General features: G+C 43.8%; 1 long non-coding RNA gene across 2 annotated transcripts in view; it reads left to right on the top strand.

Annotated features, from left to right (window-relative positions):
• Positions 1-5,123: 5,123 nt before the first annotated feature.
• The window catches only part of LOC138351236 (uncharacterized), a 54,880-nt gene continuing 35,211 nt past the window's right edge, over positions 5,124-24,792 (top strand). For both annotated transcript variants that reach the window (XR_011222381.1, XR_011222380.1), the window contains exons 1-2: positions 5,124-5,229; positions 8,008-8,050. This is a non-coding gene — a long non-coding RNA (uncharacterized lncRNA). The remainder of the gene's footprint in view (positions 5,230-8,007; positions 8,051-24,792) is intronic.

The raw sequence follows: 24,792 nt of genomic DNA, 5'->3' as shown, positions 1-24,792 counted from the left end.
TCAGCATCCTCAGTGAAGACAGGATTACTCTCACCTGTTTTTCCCATTGATCTAGTTACAACACAAGCAGGGTAAATAATATCATCATCTGCTTCCGGTTGAGCTAATACATTATGGGGTTTAGTTAACATGATGGGACACTTGGGCCCTACAACCATTTGGTTGCCAAAATCATTACCTAGAATAATGTCTACCCCAGGAATGGGCAGTTGTTTACTTACACCATCCTGAAGTATAGTTAGAATCAAGGTTAACTTGCAATAAGGACACTGGTTGCACACTTCCGGCAATACCCTGGAGAAGCACAACTTCACCCAGATCTCGGGTGTCAACATCATCAAGTACCTTCTGGGTAATAAGAGACTGTGAAGCTCCAGTATCACGGAGTAATTGAACAGTCTTATGTCTACCATTAGTACATAATAAGGTACCTGTGGAAATATAGGGTTTGAATTCAGCCATCCAATTGGGACTGACTGTAATACATGAAGAATTAATAGGTTGCACTCCTTTACTCATAATAAGACCAGTTGGTCGGAGTTCAGGATGCAAACTAAAACATGAAGAAATCACATGCCCCCTTCTCTTACAATGGGTACAATGTTTGACAGTGGACACACTGGTAGAACCAACTGCCGGTTTAGAATTAGCATTACTAGGCTTAGATGATCCTGGCAATGGAGTAACCATCTTAGGGTTAGTAAGAGAAGAGTTCACGGGAGTAACTGTCGCACCAGGAGGAGACTTATACTGATAAGGAGTACGGTGAGCATTGAAATTTACTCTACGACTAGACTTAGGTGAAGTGGCCGTAAACGGGGCCTTAGTCAGCAACTCATGCTCATCCGCGAGCTTTGACAGCTCATCAATATCGGTTACATTCTTTTGTTCTGCCATAAAAGTAGACAACTGGTCTGGAAGACAGGACAATACTTCTTCCATTATGAGAAGATTCTTTAGAGCATCAAAATCAGTGACTGCAAGTGACTTTAACCATCTGTTGCAAAAATTCGTCTTCTGACGAGTAAAATCTGCTATTGTTTGATCCTTGATTCTCCTTAGGTTCCTGAACTTTTGCCTGTGTGCCTCTGGATTTAGCTGGTATGCATTGAGGATGCTTTTCTTTACAAAGTCATAATCAAAACTATGAGCGTCAGGTAAGGATATGAAAACCTCCTGACTACGCCCCTTGAATTGAGACTGCATAATGGCTACCCACTGATCCCTTGGCCAGTTCATACTGATGGCAATTTTATTAAAATGTGCAAAGAAAACCTCAGGATCTTCCTCATTGAACTTGGGCAACTCTATATACTTATTCATCCTGATGGGATTATTATCACTATTTGTTGAAACATTACTAGTATTTCCATGCCCAGCTGCCATACGCTGTGATTCAAGCCTGAAGTTAGTGTCCGCCATTTGTTGTTGAATCTCTAATTGCCTAGTTTGTTCCTCGGCTTGTTTCTTCTTTGTGGCTTCAAGTTGCAACTCAATTAAACCTCTCTGGTTTTGTGCCGCAATTTCTAAACGCCTAGTCTCCAGCTCCCTTTGCTGAGCTTCAGCCTCTAATATTTGCTGTTGCTGTTGAGCTTCAATCTCTCTTTGACGAGCTTCAGCCTCTAATATTTTCTGTTCCCTTTGAGCTTCAAGCTTAGCATTGGCTATTTGCGCTTCTAACTCAAGACGCTTTAACGTCATCTGATCACTCGACTCCTCTCTTAACTCTTCTAGAATTTCTTCCTCTAAATCCCCATTCTCAACAAAATGCGTCACAATGACTTTCAATATTTGGGCTTTAACCATTCTATTGCTGGCGGTCAAATCCAAATGATTTGCCATTTGTATTAACTCAGTCTTTTTAAGGTTCTGAATCCCTTCAAAGTCTGGGTGAGCCACCAACGCTGCAACTTTCTCTTCCATCGTTACTAACACTTGGCACTTGATTCACAACAATAATTAAAATAATGGCACTGCACTACACTTCACTGTAAAATTGTCACCACACTGAAAATTCGCTTGGCCTCACTGCACAAACAAAATATATAGGATGACTTACCTCAAAATCGTGAAACGTTGTTACTTGACACACAGGAAGGCTTGCTTGGCACATGGAATAGTTCTTAAGAAACACACAGAGACACTTGACACACTGGTACCTAGGAAGGCAAGGTTAGATTAGCATAGTTAAGTTAAAGTGGGACAATATTTCCCGGCACAGGCCCCCATAACTCTTTGTTACCTATCGTACGTTACGGCTCGTGATCCTACAGCAGCCAAACTTTAATAAGTCTAGGGATACGACACAACTGCTGTTCTCAATAGCGAATCACCAGTATAACCCCTTAATAAGTAATGAGCACAAAATAGAATCTTCATAGGACTGAAGAATAAAGACACTAAGTATAGATATATAATATTATATTAAATAAATCTCAAAAGCAAACAGATGATTATATGGTCACAATATATATCACATTAAAAATATCACTGTAACTTCCAGACATTAAATCAATACTAAGAATAATTATGGCTATGACAGAACAAATGAACTTAACTTCAACAAGTGTTATCTCCCTGGTTTCTGCTCAGCTACTGAACTACAATATGCGAGTCAAAAAACACATTGCCTTGCCCCGCGAATAAATTGCCAAAGTTACAATATTTATTATTTCAACAATGGAGCACTATATTGTGACAAGAGTAATCTTAAACTAACTTAATGAATAATTAGTACATATTGATATAGACAACAAAAGTACGTGTTTCTTTACATAGTAATTAAAATATGCATACAGAATAGCATAATGGCATGCACACCCCAGCAACGGACGATCCCACGACAATTTGCCAGATACAGTTCACTCAATTATTATTTCACTCTGTTACCCACTGATGATCACATATAAATCATTAGTTCCCGTGGGAAAACTGATCACACAAAGAAATAAACAATCATTCCCACGATACGCTGGGCCTAACGCCAACACTGTAACATGAATGTGCATTTGCATAGAACATATAAGTATACAATATACATGCTTGTAATTTACATACAATTATAAATGTACATATTAATATATTTACTTACGTATCTTATAAGGGTACGTAACAGTCGGCAGTTTTTTGCATGTTTTGACATCCAGCCTCAGAACTGAAGGGTGGATAGCCGGCGTAGGGGGTCTGAGGCTCCCACCAGCTGTGCAGAAAGCGGCACGGCGACGTGTGACGTCATGCTCGTTTCTTTTAGGGGGAGTTCTATCCACTTGTTCGGCCTGTGGTATCAATAATTTCACCAGAATAAGGGTTTGTTTTGGGATGCTTACCTTTCTGGGTGCCTGACCTGGTCGATGGCAGACATAGAATGCTTCCAACCACACGAGGTTTCTATAGGCCATTGCTCCCCATGCCTGGCCCCCTCAGAGAGGGGGCCAAGTTCTGCCTTGTGGTCCCCGGTAGGCCCACAGAACTCCATACACATGACTGATGTTAAAGGCTGACATTAGCATATCAGCCTAGTAAGCTCCGGGGAGCCTCCAGGTCTCACCCAGAAAATGGCGTTTCATTACATTCAACTCTGGGTTTTTATTGCATATAAATTGTCCATTTTTTTTACAGTGTCAGCTGAGAGTAGTCTTTGTCGTTCCCAAGCAAATGAATTGATGGACTGGCTAAAAACTGTGTTGGCTGGACGATGTTGGGGAGTGAAGGCTACTTCTCGTCTGGAGTCGCATCCATGTGTCATCACTGTGGAAGAGATGGGTGCAGCAAGACACTTCGTACGCACTCAATTTACACAGTACCCGAAGAGACCAGATACTCACTTTTGCAGCCACAGTTGGAAATTAATCCAAGGTATGAATTTTTGTTTTGGCCTGTAATAGAGAGGGAACATAGACTTCCTTGACCCTCAGCTCTCTCTCTGACTTGGTCCTCTCTCATTCCTGTTAATCCACTCCATATTTCCTGTATTACAAGTGATGTGGAAAGCATGGGGGATTTTTTTTATATTGCAGAATGGTGACTGATAGGGGCTAGTGTGTGATGCTTTCCTACTAATCCAGACCCACTCAAATGCACCTGCTATATTTAGATCAACAACACTGCTGATCTATGATTCATCCAGTGTCTAATGTCACTTAGTGGAGAGATTTAGCAAGAGGTCAGCAGCAGATCAACTTTTTCTAAATACCATGTTGGCGATCACAGCAAACAATGATGATCAAAAAAATTTCATTTGCGCAAACTGGCCGCACACTGAATGGCAGACTTAAAGAACACAAGAGAAGTGTTAAGTCTGCAGACACTAACAATACTCTCTTCTGCCATGTGAGGGATTCTAATCATCCCATTGATTGGTCTTCCTACAAAATAATCTTTCCTGCCTCTACACAGACGCCGTCTTGTAGAATCGGCTCTAATACACAATGTACCCAACATGAACTTGAGTCCTGGCTTTGTTGCTGTGGACTCTACCCTTTCACAGTATATACTCAAATGCTCAAATCTTTCTAACAAACGTGACTTAACATAAGCTTACCCCTTCCATTTATCTTTCTTTCTCTTTCCTTTTCTTTCTCTCTTCTCACCTTTTTCTGTCCATTGTCTTCTCCTACGCTCCCTTGCTATCCTCTTCTTATTCCTATTACTATCTCCTTCCGTGGTTATAATAGGAGCTGCCTCGTATGGGCCAATAGACCTTCTGCAATTCTCATTATTACTACTATCCCCTACACCTTACTTTCCTCCTCAGCTCTCTCTTGCCTATTTATTGCCTGTCTCTACCTCCTCTTCACAATCGACTTGAGAATGGTCCAGGACGGACCGAAACGTCGTCGTCCCTTCAACTTCTAGTGTGTGGTCTGGTCAACATACTTCAGCCACGTTATTGTGACTCATCGCCTGCATCTGACACTGTCAATACAGTGTGTTGAATGTATTTAAACGTTGCAACAATGAATAATGAGAGCAATCATTATATGGATGGCGTAATAACAGGGAAGCATTAGCGCCTCTGGTGGTCAGATGCTTAACTGTATTAGAGGTTGACAGTTTAGATATTATGGTGAAGTAAGGGTGAGTGGCGCGTCTGGGAGTCCCGCTTCTTAATGTGTGGCTCATTTGTCGACCAGCCGCCGCCAGGCAAGGGTCACTTTGATTACCAGTGAAAAAAAATAAATGTGTTACAGATATCATTACTCAATCATAATATAGAAAGGATTGTACGAGGTGTGTACTTCATGTTGTTATTCATTATTATTTTGTATATTTTATGTATTTAGACAAAATATAGAGGTGATTGTCAGGTGGCAGCCATAGGTGTACCCGCTAGTTAAGTCATTAGGGCGCTTGTGGTGGCCTTAATAGCCATGCCAGTAGTTAGCCAGCAGTCTTAGGGTTATCTTGAGATGATTTCAGGGCTTAGCGTTCCCGCGACCCGGTCCTCGACCAGGCCTTCTTTTTCTTACACATCCCCAGGAAGCAGCCCATAGCAGCTGTCTAACTCCCAGGTACTTATTTACTGATAGGTAAACAGGGTCATCAGGGTGAAAGAAAGTGCCCATTTGTTTCAGCCTCCACCGGAGATCGAACCCGGAACCTCAGGATTACGAATACGAAGCGCTGTCCACTCGGCTGTCAGGCCCCTTAAAACAACCCAAAGAGAAATCTTCGACATATTTTGATGAAAATCTGAATGAAACGAGAAATTTTGGCCACAGATTGTGGGGGAGGGGGATTGAGGGGGTGCAGGTTAGTACGATGAGCATGATTCAGAATGATGGAAGGAGAAGGGCTCCTATGATGAATTGACTTAAGGGCCACCGTCTACAGTGGCCTCGACGGGGACAGGACGGCGGCACCTTGTCAAAGGTCAGCCTTCCTACTCCCTCCACCCTTATTTTATTGAGGATTTGTCTTGTGTATATTGTGAACAAAAGGAATGACTCGGCATTTACGACTTGAGAGGTTAAGGGGGTTCATGGGTTAATAACCCTATGGGGGAAACAACACATCTATTTTCTGTGTTACATTGTGGCTTGTTGAGCTTGAAGCTGTTGTCCAGCCTGTCTGTGTCAAATATGATATTTTAGTGAAGTGGTCTGTATTAATGACCTCCAACTTGGTCAGTATTACAAAGGCCTCGGCTTTTATTTATTTATTTATATAACTACAAGTTATTTTGGGTTTCTGATCAACCCATCCTCTTAAAACTAACGTCACTTTTGGCTGGTATGCGCGGCGCTATGGCCAAATTTGGACAAAATTTGAAATGAAATCGACTCACAAAAGTGGCGCACTGTTCCGTTTTCTGTTTGAGTCGCCCGGCTTACTCGGCCAGCTTAGAAGAGGATTCTTTCCATTAACATTTTTCATAACGTTTTGAAACTTTATGAGAATTTCCTGCCCACCTAACCTATCAGAGGACTCTTAACTTATTGTTGTTAAAAAAAAAAATCCCAAATTTATTTTCATTTTTTTTTCATTTTCAAATTACGTCCATATTCGGCCATACGGGTAAACGGCCAAAAGCGACGCTATTTTTAAGAGGACAGGTGACAAGGAGTACATAGCCCTATGTGTTTACATTCTTGTAAAGCCACTAGTACGCATAACACTTCGGGCAGGTCCTTAATCTAAAAGATAATATTAAGTAGGTAATTTCTAGGAAAATTTATAGGCTAATCTATCAAAATCTACAACAATTTAAACATGTATAGTGTTAATCCTTCAAAGATTGGTGGTAGTGACAGTTGAACAAGTTCTGGCATGATTGTTGTTGCTGTCTTGAACTTTCTCCAAAGCGGAAAATCATTGATGTGTTTTTGAAGTGAAGTTTCCATATTAGGACACAGTAGGCCAGATGGGACCACAACAGAGACTCGTACAGTTGAATATTCAATATTGTTCGTTTAAGTCAAAGATTCGTTTATCTATTCTTAAGGATTGTTTTCATATTAACTGTGAGTCCCAGATGTTTAATGGATGGTACATCATAACTCCTAGGTAATATTGACTTAAATTTACCAGAGGGCCACCATTTCTCCATAGTGCCCTCTACGGCAACAGGAAGCCGGCGGCTTGTCAAAGGTTCCCCTACGGTTCCTGAGGAGTTTGTCTATCTGTATTTTGAGCGCACAAACTGCTGCATTATGACATTAAAGGTAGTTTGATAATATGTACAACGTGTTTTGTAGCTAAGCTAAGGGTGACTTGTAATGTTTAGCAACAAGTCACACTAGATTGTTTAGTGTTAACGACTAGGGCGATGGAGTGGTCATATCAGGATAGCAATGGTGCAGATAAATGGGGAAGATAATTGCAGACGAGGAGTCACAATAACGGGGGCTGAAATATGTTGACCAAACCACACACTAGAAAGTGAAGGGACGACTAGATAATTGTTTATTTAATAGATGGAAGATGTTAATTGTTTGCATCTTGTTTACTCTGCGATGTAAAATGAATTCACCAAAATGGTCATTTTTAACAATGTAATCACTAGGCTTCTAACGTTGGTTTAGTGCTCAGAGACCATATACTGTACTTGAGAGGTTTTAAACATGTTATTTATATAATTTAGGCCAATAGACAGCTAAATAAATTAATAATACACAGTACGTTTATCTAAGGTTAGCTAAAGGTTTGTTTTAGTGGAAGACTGTAATAAGGTAATGTGTTTCTATGTAACTTTAAAAGAACATTGATGCTTAACCATAGCCTCATGAGTCCAAGACAAAAATGTACTCCGTTAGGCTATTGCAGTCTTATCAGTCTTGCCTACTCAATATTGTTGATACAATCTGTAATTAATCTCAATTGCAATTACACCTTTTCCAGTGATTGGTTCCAGTGTTCTTGAAATTCATAATTGTATTTTGCTACTCGATTGTATTTGAAATAAACTGTTTATAATTACCCTGGTGCTACATAGCCTTCCTGGTTTGGTGCATTCTTTTGATAATTACTTATACTTGCCCTTAATATATGTAAAAAATATTTTTTCAGGAGTGTAACACGTGTGGACAAGTGTTGGATCAGAGGAGTCAAGGTAAAGTGCTTATTTACCAACTAGTTCTGGGGAGGAGCGGGTGGAACTAGATGGACTTAGTCAACTTCACTTTCTTGTTACACTAACACTGGTTTGTGCCTCGGAGAGGCTGCAGGATCCAGTAAGTTCAGTAGAACTTCGGTTTCAACTCCTTTTGACCATGTCGTAGCTCAGTCAATTACGGCAGTGTCTGGGATGCTCTCGGACGCAGGTTCGAATCCTCGTCCCGGCCCTTGTGGATTTGTACACTCTTGTTAACAGGCTGAGAGCTTTTCTTTCCCATAGATTTATTTATAGAAGAGTTAGCAATAAGTCGGCTGGGTTTATTAACGTATTGTTTTTAGACCCCATTTATATTATGCAGTTCAGTTTTGATCGCCATGCTAAAGAATGGACATAATTCACTAGAACACGTCAGTTAGGATGACAAAGTTAATCCCGTAAATTAGAAAGCTTCCGTATGAAGAGATGTTGGAAAAACCTTAACGTGACATGATTGAAGTGTACAAGTGGATGAATGGGCATAACAAGGGAGTTATTGATAAGGCTTTAAATGAAGATAAGTTTAGATTTAGGAAATACCTGGGTAAATACTGGTTTGGTAACTGGGTTGTGAATTTGCGGAACAAATTACTGGATCATGTGCAGACGAGGAGTCACAATAACGTGGCTGAAGTATGTTGACCAGACCACACACTAGAAGGTGAAGGGACGACGACGTTTCGGTCTGTCCTGGACCATTCTCAAGTCTATTGTGGATCATACTACTGGATCACTGGATCATAATAGGCATAGGAATCTTTAATTGTTTGAAGCTTAGGTTAAACGTATATGAATGAGTGTAGGTGGATATAAATAGGAGGTGCCACGTGCAGGATAATAGGCCATCTGCAGTTTCTTGACTTACGTTCTACTAGTTTACACTCAGAACGCGACTCTCCAATCAGCTTACATCTGTATCCTCAATTGCTGCTAGGTGATCAAAGGCGAACATTTACCCTTGAATGTTTAATCCAAACCAAATGATGGGTAGCAAAGATGTATGGTAAGGTAAAAGTTGGGTGGCGAGGCAAGTTTTGGGGTGGTGAAGACTTAGAATATTGTTCAATGTGGGTGACAAAGACTTGCTGTGAAGAGTAGGTAAAGAATAAATTGAGAGATAGGAGAATTACCTTAAGATTAGGCTTGGACTGGCTGGCATATGCATTATATATCATTAATGCATATATGCCAGGGAAGGGGGGGGGGAGATCTCCCCAAAGGCATAAACTGCTAGGTCAGGTAATCCACAAACCCATCTCCAATGACTCCAAGGTCATGGGAAGCTTGACCTTCCCCTAAAGTTGCACCCACCGTTATATCTGTCTGTATGGCCTGTTTTGCCGCAGTTTGCACAGTGTGCTTCATTATGGCAGGCGAGGCGACTATGGCCCAATAGATAACAAGCGTAACATCGTAACACAGGGAAGTTGTAGGGCTGGACCTGATATGAGGTCCTGTGTAGTGCCACCCATCAGGGAGGGGCCCATCGAACTTTACACGGACCACGGATGTTGGGTTTGTTGCTCCGTGAATCCTGGTAACTTCCAATAATACCGCTGATGCACCCCCTAACACATGCAGAGCGGTCCGGATGTTATCCACATCAACACACTGATCATTGGGCCAATCTTCCCATACCGGGCCCGAGACTGCTCCTGCGACAATACCTGTCAGCACCTGACAGGCCAGTCCCCCAACTTAATAATGTCGGATACACGGATGTGTGATAGAGCCTCCTTTTTGATGTGTAGCTAAAGTGCTACACCCTACCCAGGGTACACGCGGTCTCAGGCAGGCAATGTGGCCACAATACCGAAGCCTCAATTGCTGCACCTAAGGTAAGAGGATTTGCAACCTCGCACTGAGCTGATTCTGACTGGATTAGGACAACCACAAACGAGGAATGAGGTACCACAAGAGAAAGGTCTTCTGAAGGCAAAGGCATTCTCTTAGCATCTCGCTTTGGCGCAGCATCAGCCGACTCATTTTCCAGCAGTCGTTTTCCTCTCTGGGACTTGCTGTCAACGTACATGGCGCCCCCACTCGGGGAGGCGTCCATTAGTGAGGCTCCGGCCTCCCCCGGTGCTGTGAGCCCCTGGGTAGCTGCAGTGAGCACACACTGGCCCAAAAAAGCCATCTGAATTCAAAGATGAGCTCCAGGCGAGGTGTGGAAAGAAAGTCCAGCCAGGGGCGTTCAATCTGCGCGCCAAGATGGCCGACCTTCGGGCGGGAATCTCCTCCACAACCAAATCTTTTATTGTGGAGTTGTTGACAACCTACTTTTATCTCAACTTAAGTTTTTGCCTCGCATAATTTTTTCTCATTTGGAAAATACATTATTATCTTCACTATAAATTACTACTATAGTGTGTCATTTCTGCTCACACTCATCTCTAAATAAAATGATTACAAATATTTCCAAAGACATAAACTGCCTTATCCAGCCCGCCTCTTCCCTCATTCCAAATCCACAAACAAAACCAACTCCAACTCCAAGAGGGAAAACCAGGTCTGGGCCAGGACCCGGGCCTGTCTGGGCCTTGACCCGGGCCTGTCTGGGCTTATACCTGGGCCTGTCTGGGCCTATACCTGGGCCTGGACTCGAGCCTGTCTGGGCCTGGACTCGAGCCTGTTTGGGCCTGGACCGAGGCCTGTCAAGGCCTGGACCCGGGCCTTTCTGGGCCTATAACCGGGCCTGACTCGGCCTATACCCGTGTCATGACGCTGAACCCCGGTTCATTCCGAACACAGCGATTACACAACACATAATACCTTGCCTCAGCAACCGTTACTACCACGTATACTTCTACACACACCAGACCCTTGAGGCGTACCACTAGGTTTGTACTGGAACACAATGAATGAACATATGGAAGGTATTTAAAGGCTGTCAGGTTTTGTCATTTAATTACAAAGAATAGACTCTGACAAATAATAACATATTAACATACTCTATTAGGTCAATATACTTCCAATACCCATAGACCACTTGACCTCCGCGATCACCACCCACACTCGTAACTTCCGCCTAAGTCCCTAATACGGAATGATTACTACAACGCTCCACACCCGGTTAGTCTTTCATTCAATACTCACATACTGCAGACTTAACTTGGTCACTAAGATCACATCAGGTTCTCGCATAGCTGTCTGCTACACTTCGCCGCTGCCGCAAACGGGGATCCAGAGGACTTCTCAGTTCAACTCCCACAATCAGACTGACTTTAGCCAACCATGGCCTCAAACATTTCACTACGCCTCTCAAGGAAGGTATAATCCGATTAACCTGATCCCTAGAGCGGTAACCTTGATCCTAGAAGCCTGAAGAAAAATAATTCCTCTTTCCAAGAATTATTAATTTGGCTAAACAGCTTCGGTCTTAATCCATTGACCTTTCTTAGACATGTGATCCATAGTCTGTCTACTTAACATGTACTTCCAATCATCATTCGTTAAGTGTTGTTGTAATGATCCTCTAGCTAATAATTCCTACTAACTTGAGGATTACAACACCACTTCCCTCCTTAAACACGCATATGTCCCCATATGCATCATTGCAATGGTTCCATTAGTGCAAGGACCTGGAGGATGCACCCACCATATATGTAAAACTAAAAAATCATCCAATAAGTTCATCATACACACGATGAAATAAATTAAAATTTTCCCCGACATGACTCACAACACTTCTCCAACATATACATTATATTCACATCATAGCACAGGTAAAATAGTCTGTAATAATTTTTCCCATCTCCAACAATGCACATATACCTAAACTGCTGACATATAATTACATACAAACATAACCATAAAATTACATGGATCAGAATGCTGGCACTTAAACAGAAATGACACTAGTCATTAATATATACACAACACACATATATATCTAAGGTTCTTCATCCTTAGTAATAAGTTACTAACAATTTAACATCTTGCCCTGTACTGTTGACATAAGGGCTTACAATGATCACACAATGTTTCACTGGCCTCCTCCACAATTGGCAGCATCACTTCTCTTGTCTTCGTGTCCCATGGTTGCTAAGTCATAGATCCTCCATGACCCAGACAAAACCCAGGCTGTCCAGCCAGGTGAATGTTGTCAATGTCCCATCGTTGCTCTGAGCTAACGTGATCCTGGCCTCTAGAGCAACGGAGATTCCTACCCCTGGGTCATGTTCCCTCGGGTCTGTGCTGACGTCTCGTTCCCGGGCACCAATCCCAGAACGCTGTAGATACCTCACAGCTCTCTGGTCATCCTTCCTTGCTGTGCTCACCACAACTGTAGAACATTACTCTAGGACCATCTGCCCAGAGTGTGTCCACCTGTATTCACATCTTCCCGACCGCTGTACCTGCAAAATATTCCCTCGGAGCCCCCTGGCTCGATCCCATTATTATATAACCCCCTCGGCTCCTTACTCTCTCCCCGTATATAGCCTGAGCGCAGCTGCAAAGCCATTGCAGCTGGCCCTTATCCCTGCTTTGATGTCAGGGGCGAATTTCGCCTATAACGTCACGTTGGCTTCACTTCCTCCCCTTTTTTTTGTAGAATTACTGAGTGTAGCCTCATGGCTTCCCTTGTACTCTACCTGAAGCTCTGTGACATGATCCCGGGGACCTTCTCAAGCCTAACACTCAGTAATGGTGCCGATGAGGTAATATACAGAATATACATGACCATACATTATCCCAATAAATACCTCATTAAAATCATTTCACAACTAATGTCACTAAAGCATCATACTGCCACTGGCTCGCCTCTAGCGAGATTCCTGTAACAACTTAATTAATGAGAAATTAGTATATCTACTTGGCTCACCCACTGCAACCATCAACACCTGAAATTTTGATATTCTACATTGTAATCTTATCCATAAGACTTACCCACTCCGACATAATGAAAATTTTAATGAGAATAATTAATTTTTATTAGTCTTTTATGAGTCTTGCTAGATATGTCGACTTGGCTCGCCTACTGCAGCCACCAACTCCTGCAATTATCCACATTTCATCTTATCCATAAGACTTACCCACTCCGACACACCATTACCTCTGGTCATCCCAACCACTGATGACCTCAATATAACGCCACACATCCCTACAACCACTTCTTGCGTCCTAACGCACCGACCTTGCTACGCCAATACTCACCTTACCGACCACTACCTGGCGCCCTGCGCCACCATATATTCCACAACACCACACTCCATACCAGGCGTCCAAACGCCACTACACTACACCACCCAATGGCGTCCCCAACGTCCTCAACATAACACACGGCGTCCCCAACGCCCTCAACACAACACACGGCGTCCCCAACGCCCTCAACACAACACACGGCGTCCCCAACGCCCTCAACACAACACACGGCGTCCCCAACGCCCTCAACACAACACACGGCGTCCCCAACGCCCTCAACACAACACACGGCGTCCCCAGCGCCCTCAACACAACACACGGCGTCCCCAACGCCCTCAACACAACACACGGCGTCCCCAACACCCTCAGCACAACACACGGCGTCCCCAACACCCTCAACACAACATACGGCGTCCCCAACGCTCTCAACACAACATCCGGCGTCCCCAACGCCCTCAAGACACCACCCGGCGTCCCCAACGCCCTCAACACAACACCCGGCGTCCCCAACGCCCTCAGCACAACACACGGCGTCCCCAACGCCCTCAACACAACACACAGCGTCCCCAACGCCCTCAACACAACACACGGCGTCCCCAACGCCCTCAACACAACACACGGCGTCCCCAACACAACACACGGCGTCCCCAACACAACACACGGCGTCCCCAACGCCCTCAACATAACACACGGCGTCTCCAACGCCCTCAACACAACACACGGCGTCCCCAACGCCCTCAACACAACACACGGCGTCCCCAACGCCCTCAACACAACACACGGCGTCCCCAACACAACACACGGCGTCCCCAACGCCCTCAACACAACACACGGCGTCCCCAACGCCCTCAACACAACACACGGCGTCCCCAACGCCCTCAACATAACACACGGCGTCCCCAACACAACACACGGCGTCCCCAACGCCCTCAACACAACACACGGCGTCCCCAACGCCCTCAACATAACACACGGCGTCCCCAACGCCCTCAACACAACACACGGCGTCCCCAACGCCCTCAACACAACACACGGCGTCCCCAACGCCCTCAACACAACACACGGCGTCCCCAACGCCCTCAACACAACACACGGCGTCCCCAACGCCCTGAACATACACACAGCGTCTTCAACGCCATCAACACAACACACACGGCGTCCCCCAACACCATTACCACCACAGGCATATGCCTTGCGCTAGAGCGCATCAAAACACCCCGAGACGTCACCACCGATAACACCACCAATAAGCAACCAGACGCCACACACACTCCCTTTTCTCTGGTAATCCCTTAATTACCTGACCCACACTCGTCAGGTATAATGTCTTGTGTAGTGGCCACCCGCCACACACTACCACCTGCGTTAACATACTTCAACGCTAATGTCTACAATACACCCGGCGTTTCGACAACCAGTAACGCTACACATGCTACACCTTGGCGCTACAATCCCAACAATGTCATGCACTATACTACATCCATTATATCAACAGTCAAAACATGCACAATTCACTACAGTAAATACTATGCATTACGCTGGCGTTTAATAAGCCACTACACGTGCATTACACTACACACCCCGGCGTACAAACGCCAACACACAACCATGCACTACACTTGGCGTCCAAACACCAATACACAACCATGCACTACTCCCGGCGCCACACACCCCCACCAACGGGACATGCTCCCCGTGTCCCAAGGTAACACTCTCCAAAATCCTACCTGTACCCACAAAAAATCTCCATGGACCTTTTCACGGTACACTAGACGTCGAACCCCAGACGTCAAATTATGCGTCGCTCGCTATGCCAAGGTTTCCATAATTCACTGCGCCTATTTTCTGTATCTACACCTGACAACGCCGGAACTCGCTCAGTACTTTAGGTAATATTTCATTATCCTTAAAATATTCGATTTACACGTTACATGAAATTTAATTAACTTTAAATTACGTAGTTTTCACGCTTAATTTCACCTTAGCAACGGTTTCTCACTATTTCCGCCTTACCAACGATATAAAACAAGCTCCAAGGTGCGGCTCGCTTGGCCCGCACATGGCCCACATTCACCCGCGCTAGTTTACCTCGCCACGCTGTATAATCCGCACTACGAACACTGTATAATCCGCACTACAAACACTGTATAATCCGCACTACAAACACTGTATAATCCGCACTACGAACACTGCACTTGTTTTGGATCCCGATGCTTCAGTGGTCCAGACTTGCCTCTTAGCCGTCTCTCGTTGCCGGAATCTGGAAAGAAAGAAATATACCCCACATGTGCCCCACAATGGCCTAGTCCCTTTAATTAACTAACTCCTCTGACCTGGTCTCACCTGACCCTTCTTTCCTCCGTCTAGTAACCACCATTCTCACCACAACCCGACGTCTACCATTTCCCGAACATTCCCTCACCAACTAAACCAGAACCACACTTCCTTCATCTCGCAAAGTGTTCCAAAACCTGTTTGCGCTGCCACCAAATATGTCGTCTACCAATTCCCTAACATTCCCTCACCAACCAAACCAGGAACACTATGAGGGGACAGATGGAAGGTATTTAAAGGCCGTCGGGTTTTGTCATTTAATTGCAAACAATAGACTCTGACAAATAATAACATATTAACATACTCTATTAGGTCCATACACTTCCAATACCCATAGATCACTTGACCTCCGCGGTCACCACCCACACTCGTAACTTCCGCCTAAGTCCCTAATACGGAATGATTACTACAACGCTCCACACCCGGTTAGTCTTTCACTCAATACTCACATACTGCAGACTTAACTTGGTCACTAAGATCACATCAGGTTCTCGCATAGCTGTCTGCTACACTTCGCTGCTGTCACAAACGGAGATCCAGAGGACTTCTCAGTTCAACTCCCACAATCAGACTGACTTTAGCCAACCATGGCCTCAAACATTTCACCCCGCCTCTCAAGGAAGGTATAATCCGATTAACCTTATCCCTAGAGCGGTAACCTTGATCCTAGAAGCCTGACGAAGAATAATTCCTCTTTCCAGGAATTATTAATTTGGCTAAACAGCTTCGGTCTTAATCCATTGACCTTTCTTAGATATGTGATCCATAGTCTGTCTACTTAACATGTACTTCCAATCATCATTCGTTAAGTGTTGTAGTAATGATATACTGATATAATGTAGTAATGATTGTACTATCTCTAGTATCCTAGGAACTAAACAACACTCACATAACCAAATAAAACTCTACAAGGATGGTGATATACCGTCAACTGATTTAGAAATGGCAAATTAATTTAATAGTTTCTTTTCATCGGTTGGTGCTAATCTTGCCAGTAAAATCCTACAGACTCAGACACATATTAACACACATCTCTCAAGCAGCTATCCAAACTATCTTCTTCTTTCACCAATCAGCCCGGCAGATGTTGTGTCCATCATACACTCTCTAAAAACCAAGGCAGGGAACACCAGTGAAATTCCGTCCATTGTGTACAAGAGAGCCTCCCATGCCCTTGCCCCACCCATAGCACTACTGTTCAACAGATCTATAGAGTGTCACACCTTCCCTGATATCCTCAAAAAAGCAAGAGTAACGCCAGTCCATAAAGGAGGCAATCCGGCGGACATAAACAATTATAGACCAATATCAAATCTACCCATTCTATCAAAAATATTTGAAAAAATTATTTACAAACAGCTCTATTCCTACCTCGTAAAATTCGACATACTCAGCCCCTGCCAGTTTGGCTTCCGGTCCCAAAAGAGCACCAACGATGCAATCATTAGTCTCCTTGACGTTATCTACTCAGCCCTTGACAAAAATGAGTTTCCGATTGGACTCTTCATTGACCTAAGAAAAGCCTTTGATACTGTTAATCACAACTACCTCTTACTTAAACTCCAGCATTATGGAATCCGAGGCCTTGCCCTTGACTACATCCGATCCTATCTTAGTGACAGACACCAATATGTAACCATCAATGATACAACTTCTTCCACTCTACCAATTACCGTTGGAGTGCCACAGGGCAGCATCTTAGGACCTCTTCTATTTCTTATATATATAAACGATCTGCCTAATGTCTCTAATATTCTGAAACCTATATTGTTTGCTGACGATACTACCCTTATCTATTCAAACCTCAACCCACATACACTAAATAATGTTGTCAATAATGAATTAAAAAAAGTCCACTTATGGATGTCAACGAACAAACTAACATTAAACATCGAAAAGACTTACTACATCTTATTTGGAAGCAAATCATCAAATGCAATTCAGCTACAGATAGACAACATTAACATCAGTAATAAAAATGATGGCAAGTTTCTTGGCCTATTCCTAGACAAGAGACTCAACTTCAGCACCCACATTCAACACATAACTAAGAAAGTCTCTAAGACAGTTGGTATACTCTCCAAAATCAGATATTATGTTCCTAACTCTGCTCTCCTCTCACTATATTATGCACTAATCTACCCCTATCTTAATTATGGTATCTGTGCATGGGGGTCTACCACTGCATACCACCTTAATCCCATCATCACACAGCAAAAATCTGCTATCAGAATAATAACTAACTCTGCTTTCAGACAACACTCAGCTCCCTTGTTTAAATCCCTAAACTTGCTAAATATTAACTCCCTCCACACATTCTCTTGTGTCAACTACATTTACAAAACCCTGTTCTTAAATGCAAACCATGCTCTGAAACTCTCCCTGGACAGATGTAATAGGACCCATTATCACTACACCAGAAATAAATATCTCTTTGATATCCCCAGGGTCAAACTTAATCTGTGTAAACACTCTATGCAAATTAAGGGACCTAGTCTATGGAACTCACTCCCTAGTGAATTGAAAAACTGCAAAACCTTTGCCTTATTTAAAAGCAAAACCAAAAAGTACCTAACTTCATCTTAGTTTCCTACACTGAGCTTTAAATTTGCTCTGTACCTAGTGTTACCCAATCTCCTAATTTTTATGTAATATCAAACAACCTTATCATTGTGTTCATTGCTGTCTTCTTTTATGTGCTAGCCATATGCTGTATTGTGACTACCAATTTTTGTCAACTACCATTCAAGCTGTCATTGCAATCAATCTTATATTGTTTCTGCTGTATTGTGCCTACCAATTTGTTGTCAACTACCATTCATGCTGTCATTGCAATCAATCTTAGCTACCTATGTGCTTTAATATACTGTACCTACAATTTTCTCTCATCTTTTTTTTTCATTTCATGTAATCTGTTATCATTTTTTTGTCTATAAATTTTGCAAGTATTTACCTCCTTAAAATTTTCTTAGATTAAGGACCTGCCCGAAACGCTGCGCGTGCTAGTGGCTTTACAAGACTGTAATTACCATATTTGTATCCTCACATTCCTTATGTACATTCTTGTATATGCATAAATAAATAAATAAATAAATAAATGATCCTCTAGCTAATAATTCCTACTAACTTGTGGATTACAACACCACTCCCCTCCTTAAACACGCATATGTCCCCATATGCATCATTGCAATGGTTCCATTAGTGCAAGGACCTGGAGGATACACCCACCATATATGTACAACTAAAAAATCATCCAATAAGTTCATCATACACACGATGAAATAAATTAAAATTTTCCCCGACATGACTCACAACACTTCTCCAACATATACATTATATTCACATCATAGCACAGGTAAAATAGTCTGTAATAATTTTTCCCATCTCCAACAATGCACATATACCTAAACTGCTGACATATAATTACATACAAACATAACCATAAAATTACATGGACCAGAATGCTGGCACTTAAACAGAAATGACACTAGTCATTAATATATACACAACACACATATATATCTAAGGTTCTTCATCCTTAGTAATAAGTTACTAACAATTTAACATCTTGCCCTGTACTGTTGACATAAGGGCTTACAATGATCACACAATGTTTCACTGGCCTCCTCCACAATTGGCAGCATCACTTCTCTTGTCTTCGTGTCCCATGGTTGCTAAGTCATAGATCCTCCATGACCCAGGCAAAACCCAGGCTGTCCAGCCAGGTGAATGTTGTCAATGTCCCATCGTTGCTCTGAGCTAACGTGATCCTGGCCTCCAGAGCAACGGAGATTCCTACCCCAGGGTAATGTTCCCTCGGGTCTGTGCTGACGTCTTGTTCCAGGGCACCAATCCCAGAACGCTGTAGATACCTCACAGCTCTCTGGTCATCCTTCCTTGCTGTGCTCACCACAACTGTAGAACATTACTCTAGGCCCATCTGCCCAGAGTGTGTCCACCTGTATTCACACCTTCCCGACCGCTGTACCTGCAAAATATTCCCTCGGAGCCCCCTGGCTCGATCCCATTATTACATGACACCCCCTCGGCTCCTTACTCTCCCCGTATATAGCCTGAGCGCAGCTGCAAAGCCATTGCAGCTGGCCCTTATCCCTGCTTTGATGTCAGGGGCGAATTTCGCCTATAACGTTACGTTGGCTTCACTTCCTCCTCTTTTTTTCTAGAATTACTGAGTGTAGCCTCATAGCTTCCCTTGTACTCTACCTGAAGCTCTGTGACATGATCCCGGGGGACCTTCTCAAGCCTGTACCTGCAAAATATTCCCTCGGAGTCCCCTGGCTCGATCCCATTATTACATGACACCCCCTCGGCTCCTTACTCTCCCCGTATATAGCCTGAGCGCAGCTGCAAAGCCATTGCAGCTGGCCCCTATCCCTGCTTTGATGTCAGGGGCGAATTTCGCCTATAACGTTACGTTGGCTTCACTTCCTCCCCTTTTTTTTTGCTACGCCAATACTTACCTTACCGACCACTACCTGGCGCTCCTGCGCCACCATATACTCCACAACACCACACTCCATACCAGGCGTCCAAACGCCACTACACTACACCACCCAATGGCGTCCCCAACGTCCTCAACACAACACACGGCGTCCCCAACGCCCTCAACACAACTCACGGCGTCCCCAACGTCCTCAACACAACACACGACGTCCCCAACGTCCTCAACACAACACACGGCGTCCCCAACGCCCTCAACACAACACACGGCGTCCCCAACGCCCTCAACACAACACACGGCGTCCCCAACGCCCTCAACACAACACACGGCGTCCTTAACGCCCTCAACACAACACCCGGCGTCCCCAACGCCCTCAACACAACACCCGGCGTCCCCAACGCCCACAACACAATACCCGGCGTCCCCAACGCCCTCAACACAACACCCGGCGTCCCCAACGCCCTCAACACAACACCCGGCGTCCCCAACGCTCTCAACACAACACACGGCGTCCCCAACGCCCTCAACACAACACACGGCGTCCCCAACGCCCTCAACACAACACACGGCGTCCCCAACGCCCTCAACACAACACACGGCGTCCCCAACGCCCTCAACACAACACACGGCGTCCCCAACGCCCTCAACACAACACACGCCGTCCCCAACGCCCTCAACACAACACACGGCGTCCCCAACGCCCTCAACACAACACACGGCGTCCCCAACGCCCTCAACACAACACACGGCGTCCCCAACGCCCTCAACACAACACACGGCGTCCCCAACGCCCTCAACACAACACACGGCGTCCCCAACGCCCTCAACACAACACACGGCGTCCCCAACGCCCTCAACACAACACACGGCGTCCCCAACGCCCTGAACAAACACACAGCGTCTTCAACGCCATCAACACAACACACGGCGTCCCCAACGCCCTGAACAAACACACAGCGTCTTCAACGCCATCAACACAACACACAGGGCGTCCCCCAACACCATTACCACTACAGGCATATGCCTTGCGCCAGAGCGCATCAAAACACCCCGAGACGTCACCACCGATACCACCAATAAGCAACCAGATGCCACACACACCCCCTTTTCTCTGGTAATCCCTTAATTACCTGACCAACACTCGTCAGGTATAATGTTTTGTGTAGTGGCCACCCGCCACACTCTACCACCTGCGTTACCATACTTCAACGCTAATGTCTACAATACACCCGGCGTTACGACAACCAGTAACGCTACACATGCTACACCTTGGCGCTACAATCCCAACAATATCATGCACTATACTACATCCATAATATCAACAGTCAAAACATGCACAATTCACTACAGTAAATACTATGCATTACGCTGGCGTTTAATAAGCCACTACACGTGCATTACACTACACACCCCGGCGTACAAACGCCAATACACAACCATGCACTACACTTGGCATCCAAACACCAATACACAACCATGCACTACTCCCGGCGCCACACACCCCCACCAACGGGACATGCTCCCCGTGTCCCAAGGTAACACTCTTCATAATCCTACCTGTACCCACAAAAAATCTCCATGGACCTTTTCACGGTACACTAGACGTCGAACCCCAGACGTCAAATTATGCGTCGCTCGCTATGCCAAGGTGTCCATAATTCACTGCGCCTATTTTCTGTATCTACACCTGACAACGCCGGAACTCGCACAGTACTTTAGGTAATATTTCATTATCTTTAAAATATTCGATTTACACGTTACATGAAATTTAATTAACTTTAAATTACGTAGTTTTCACGCTTAATTTCACCTTAGCAACGGTTTCTCACTATTTCCACCTTACCAACGATATAAAACAAGCTCCAAGGTGCGGCTCGCTTGGCCCACCCATCGCTTGGCCTGCACATGGCTCACGCTGGCCCACATTCACCCTCGCTAGTTTACCTCGCCATGCTGTATAATCCGCACTACGAACACTGTATAATCCGCACTACGAACACTGTATAATCCGCACTACGAACACTGCACTTGTTTTGGATCCCGATGCTTCAGTGGTATAGACTTGCCTCTTAGCCGTCTCTCGTTGCGGGAATCTGGAAAGAAAGAAATAAACCCCACATGTGCCCCACAATGGCCTAGTCCCTTTAATTAACTAACTCCTCTGACCTGATCTCACCTGACCCATCTTTCCTCCGTCTAGTAACCACCATTCTCACCACAACCCGACGTCTACCATTTCCCGAACATTCCCTCACCAACTAAACCAGAACCACACTTCCTTCATCTCGCAAAGTGTTCCAAAACCTGTTTGCGCTGCCACCAAATATGTCGTCTACCAATTCCCTAACATTCCCTCACCAACCAAACCAGGAACACTATAAGGGGACAGATGGAAGGTATTTAAAGGCCGTCGGGTTTTGTCATTTAATTACAAAGAATAGACTCTGACAAATAATAACATATTAACATACTCTATTAGGTCAATACACTTCCAATACCCATAGACCACTTGACCTCCGCGATCACCACCCACACTCGTAACTTCCGCTTAAGTCCCGAATACGGAATGATTACTACAACGCTCCACACCCGGTTAGTCTTTCACTCAATACTCACATACTGCAGACTTAACTTGGTCACTAAGATCACATCAGGTTCTCGCATAGCTGTCTGCTACACTTCGCTGCTGCCACAAACGGAGATCCAGAGGACTTCTCAGTTCAACTCCCACAATCAGACTGACTTTAGCCAACCATGGCCTCAAACATTTCACCCCGCCTCTCAAGGAAGGTATAATCCGATTAACCTTATCCCTAGAGCGGTAACCTTGATCCTAGAAGCCTGACGAAGAATAATTCCTCTTTCCAGGAATTATTAATTTGGCTAAACAGCTTCGGTCTTAATCCATTGACCTTTCTTAGATATGTGATCCATAGTCTGTCTACTTAACATGTACTTCCAATCATCATTCGTTAAGTGTTGTAGTAATGATCCTCTAGCTAATAATTCCTACTAACTTGTAGATTACAACAACAGCACCTGTACAGTGCTGCAGTAACACTAACAACACCTGTATCGTACTGCAGTAACACTGATAGGACCTGTGTAGTGTTGCAGTAACACTGACAGGACCTATGTAGTGGTGCGGTAACACTGACAGCACCTGCGTAGTGTTGCGGTAACACTGACAGCACCTGCATAGTGTTGCGGTAACACTGACAGCACCTGCGTAGTGTTGCGGTAACACTGACAGCACCTGCGTAGTGTTGCAGAAACACTGACATCACCTGCATATTGCAGCAGTAACACTGACAGCAGTTATGTAAGTAAGCAGTAACCCTGATTGCACCTGTATAGTGCAGTTGTAATACTGAGAGCACCTGTATAGTGCTGCAGTAACACTGACAGCACCTGCTTAGTGCAGTGGTATCAGTGATAGCGCCTGCTTAGTGTAAGGGTAACACTGACAGCACTGTGCAGTGCAGTTGTGGCACTGATAGCACCTGTGTTGTGTCGTGGTAACACGGACAGTTCCCGTGTAGTGCAGCGGTAACACTGACAGCACCTGTGTAGTGCAAGGACATCACTGCACGGTAGTAATGGGATAGACAACTTAGTGCCCAATTTTGGTTTTGTTTCCAGATAATAGACCCCTTAGCACTCATTTTTTTTAAATAGACCCTTTAGTGCAATTTTTTTTTGTCCATTTACTGCTGTGTTATCCGTTTAAGCACCCAATTTTTCAGAGACCAGTTTAAAATGAAAAATTTTGGAGACCAAAAACAGTTCAGTGTTCCTTATCTTTCTACACTTTCTTAACTACCATTATGCTTCTTTTTATCCAAAAATAGTCAACGGGAATCGTTTCATCATTTCTTAACTAAAATAACACTTCTCTCAACTGAAAATAGTCAAGTGTAACTTCATTCAACAGTTTCTTAACTTACATTATACTTCATGGAGTACGAAAGTTGTCAAAGGTAATTTCTTTAAATCCTTTCTAAACTATAGTTACTCTACGAGATATCTTTGCGCATCAAATGATATCCTCATGTCATCTTTGTGCATCAAATGATACCCTCATGTCATCTTTGTGCATCAAATGATACTCTCATGTCATCTTTGCGCATCAAATGATACTCTCATGTCAACTTTGTGCATCAAATGATACTCTCATGTCATCTTTGTGCATCAAATGATACTCTCATGTCATCTCTGCGCATCAAATGATACTCTCATGTCATCTTTGCGCATCAAATGATACCCTCATGTCATCTCTGTGCATCAAATGATACTCTCATGTCACCTTTATTCTCCAATGACACGCTCAAAGGCATCAAAATACTCTTCATACAGTCAAAAGATATTCTCAGACACATCAAAAGTTATTTTATCAAGGATAAAAAAGAAGCATAATCGGGTCAAGAAAGTGTTGAAAGATGATCAACATGATTATTTTTAGTTGAGAGAGGGATTATTTTAGTTAAGAAATGATGTAATGATGACGAACATGACTATTTTTAAAGTTGAATGAAGAATTATTTAAGTTAAGAAACGTTAAAAGAAAAGATTGTCTTGGTAAATTTGTTACTCTATAAAGTGCACATTTGTTTAAGAACAGTGCTGGTAAGAAATGACAAGTTGTTAAGGAGATATACATTGACATATCTCTTGAAAATAAACCTCAGTAAATGACTTAATAAATGCTTTGTAATAAATAATTTGTAAATAGCTAAATGTATTATAACTAAATTTGTTG

The sequence above is a fragment of the Procambarus clarkii genome, chromosome 49 (genome assembly GCF_040958095.1).
Source record: "Procambarus clarkii isolate CNS0578487 chromosome 49, FALCON_Pclarkii_2.0, whole genome shotgun sequence".
NCBI classification, from domain to species: domain Eukaryota; kingdom Metazoa; phylum Arthropoda; class Malacostraca; order Decapoda; family Cambaridae; genus Procambarus; species Procambarus clarkii.
Note: the sequence above shows the minus strand (reverse complement) of the source record. Positions and strands in the feature narration are given on the sequence as shown.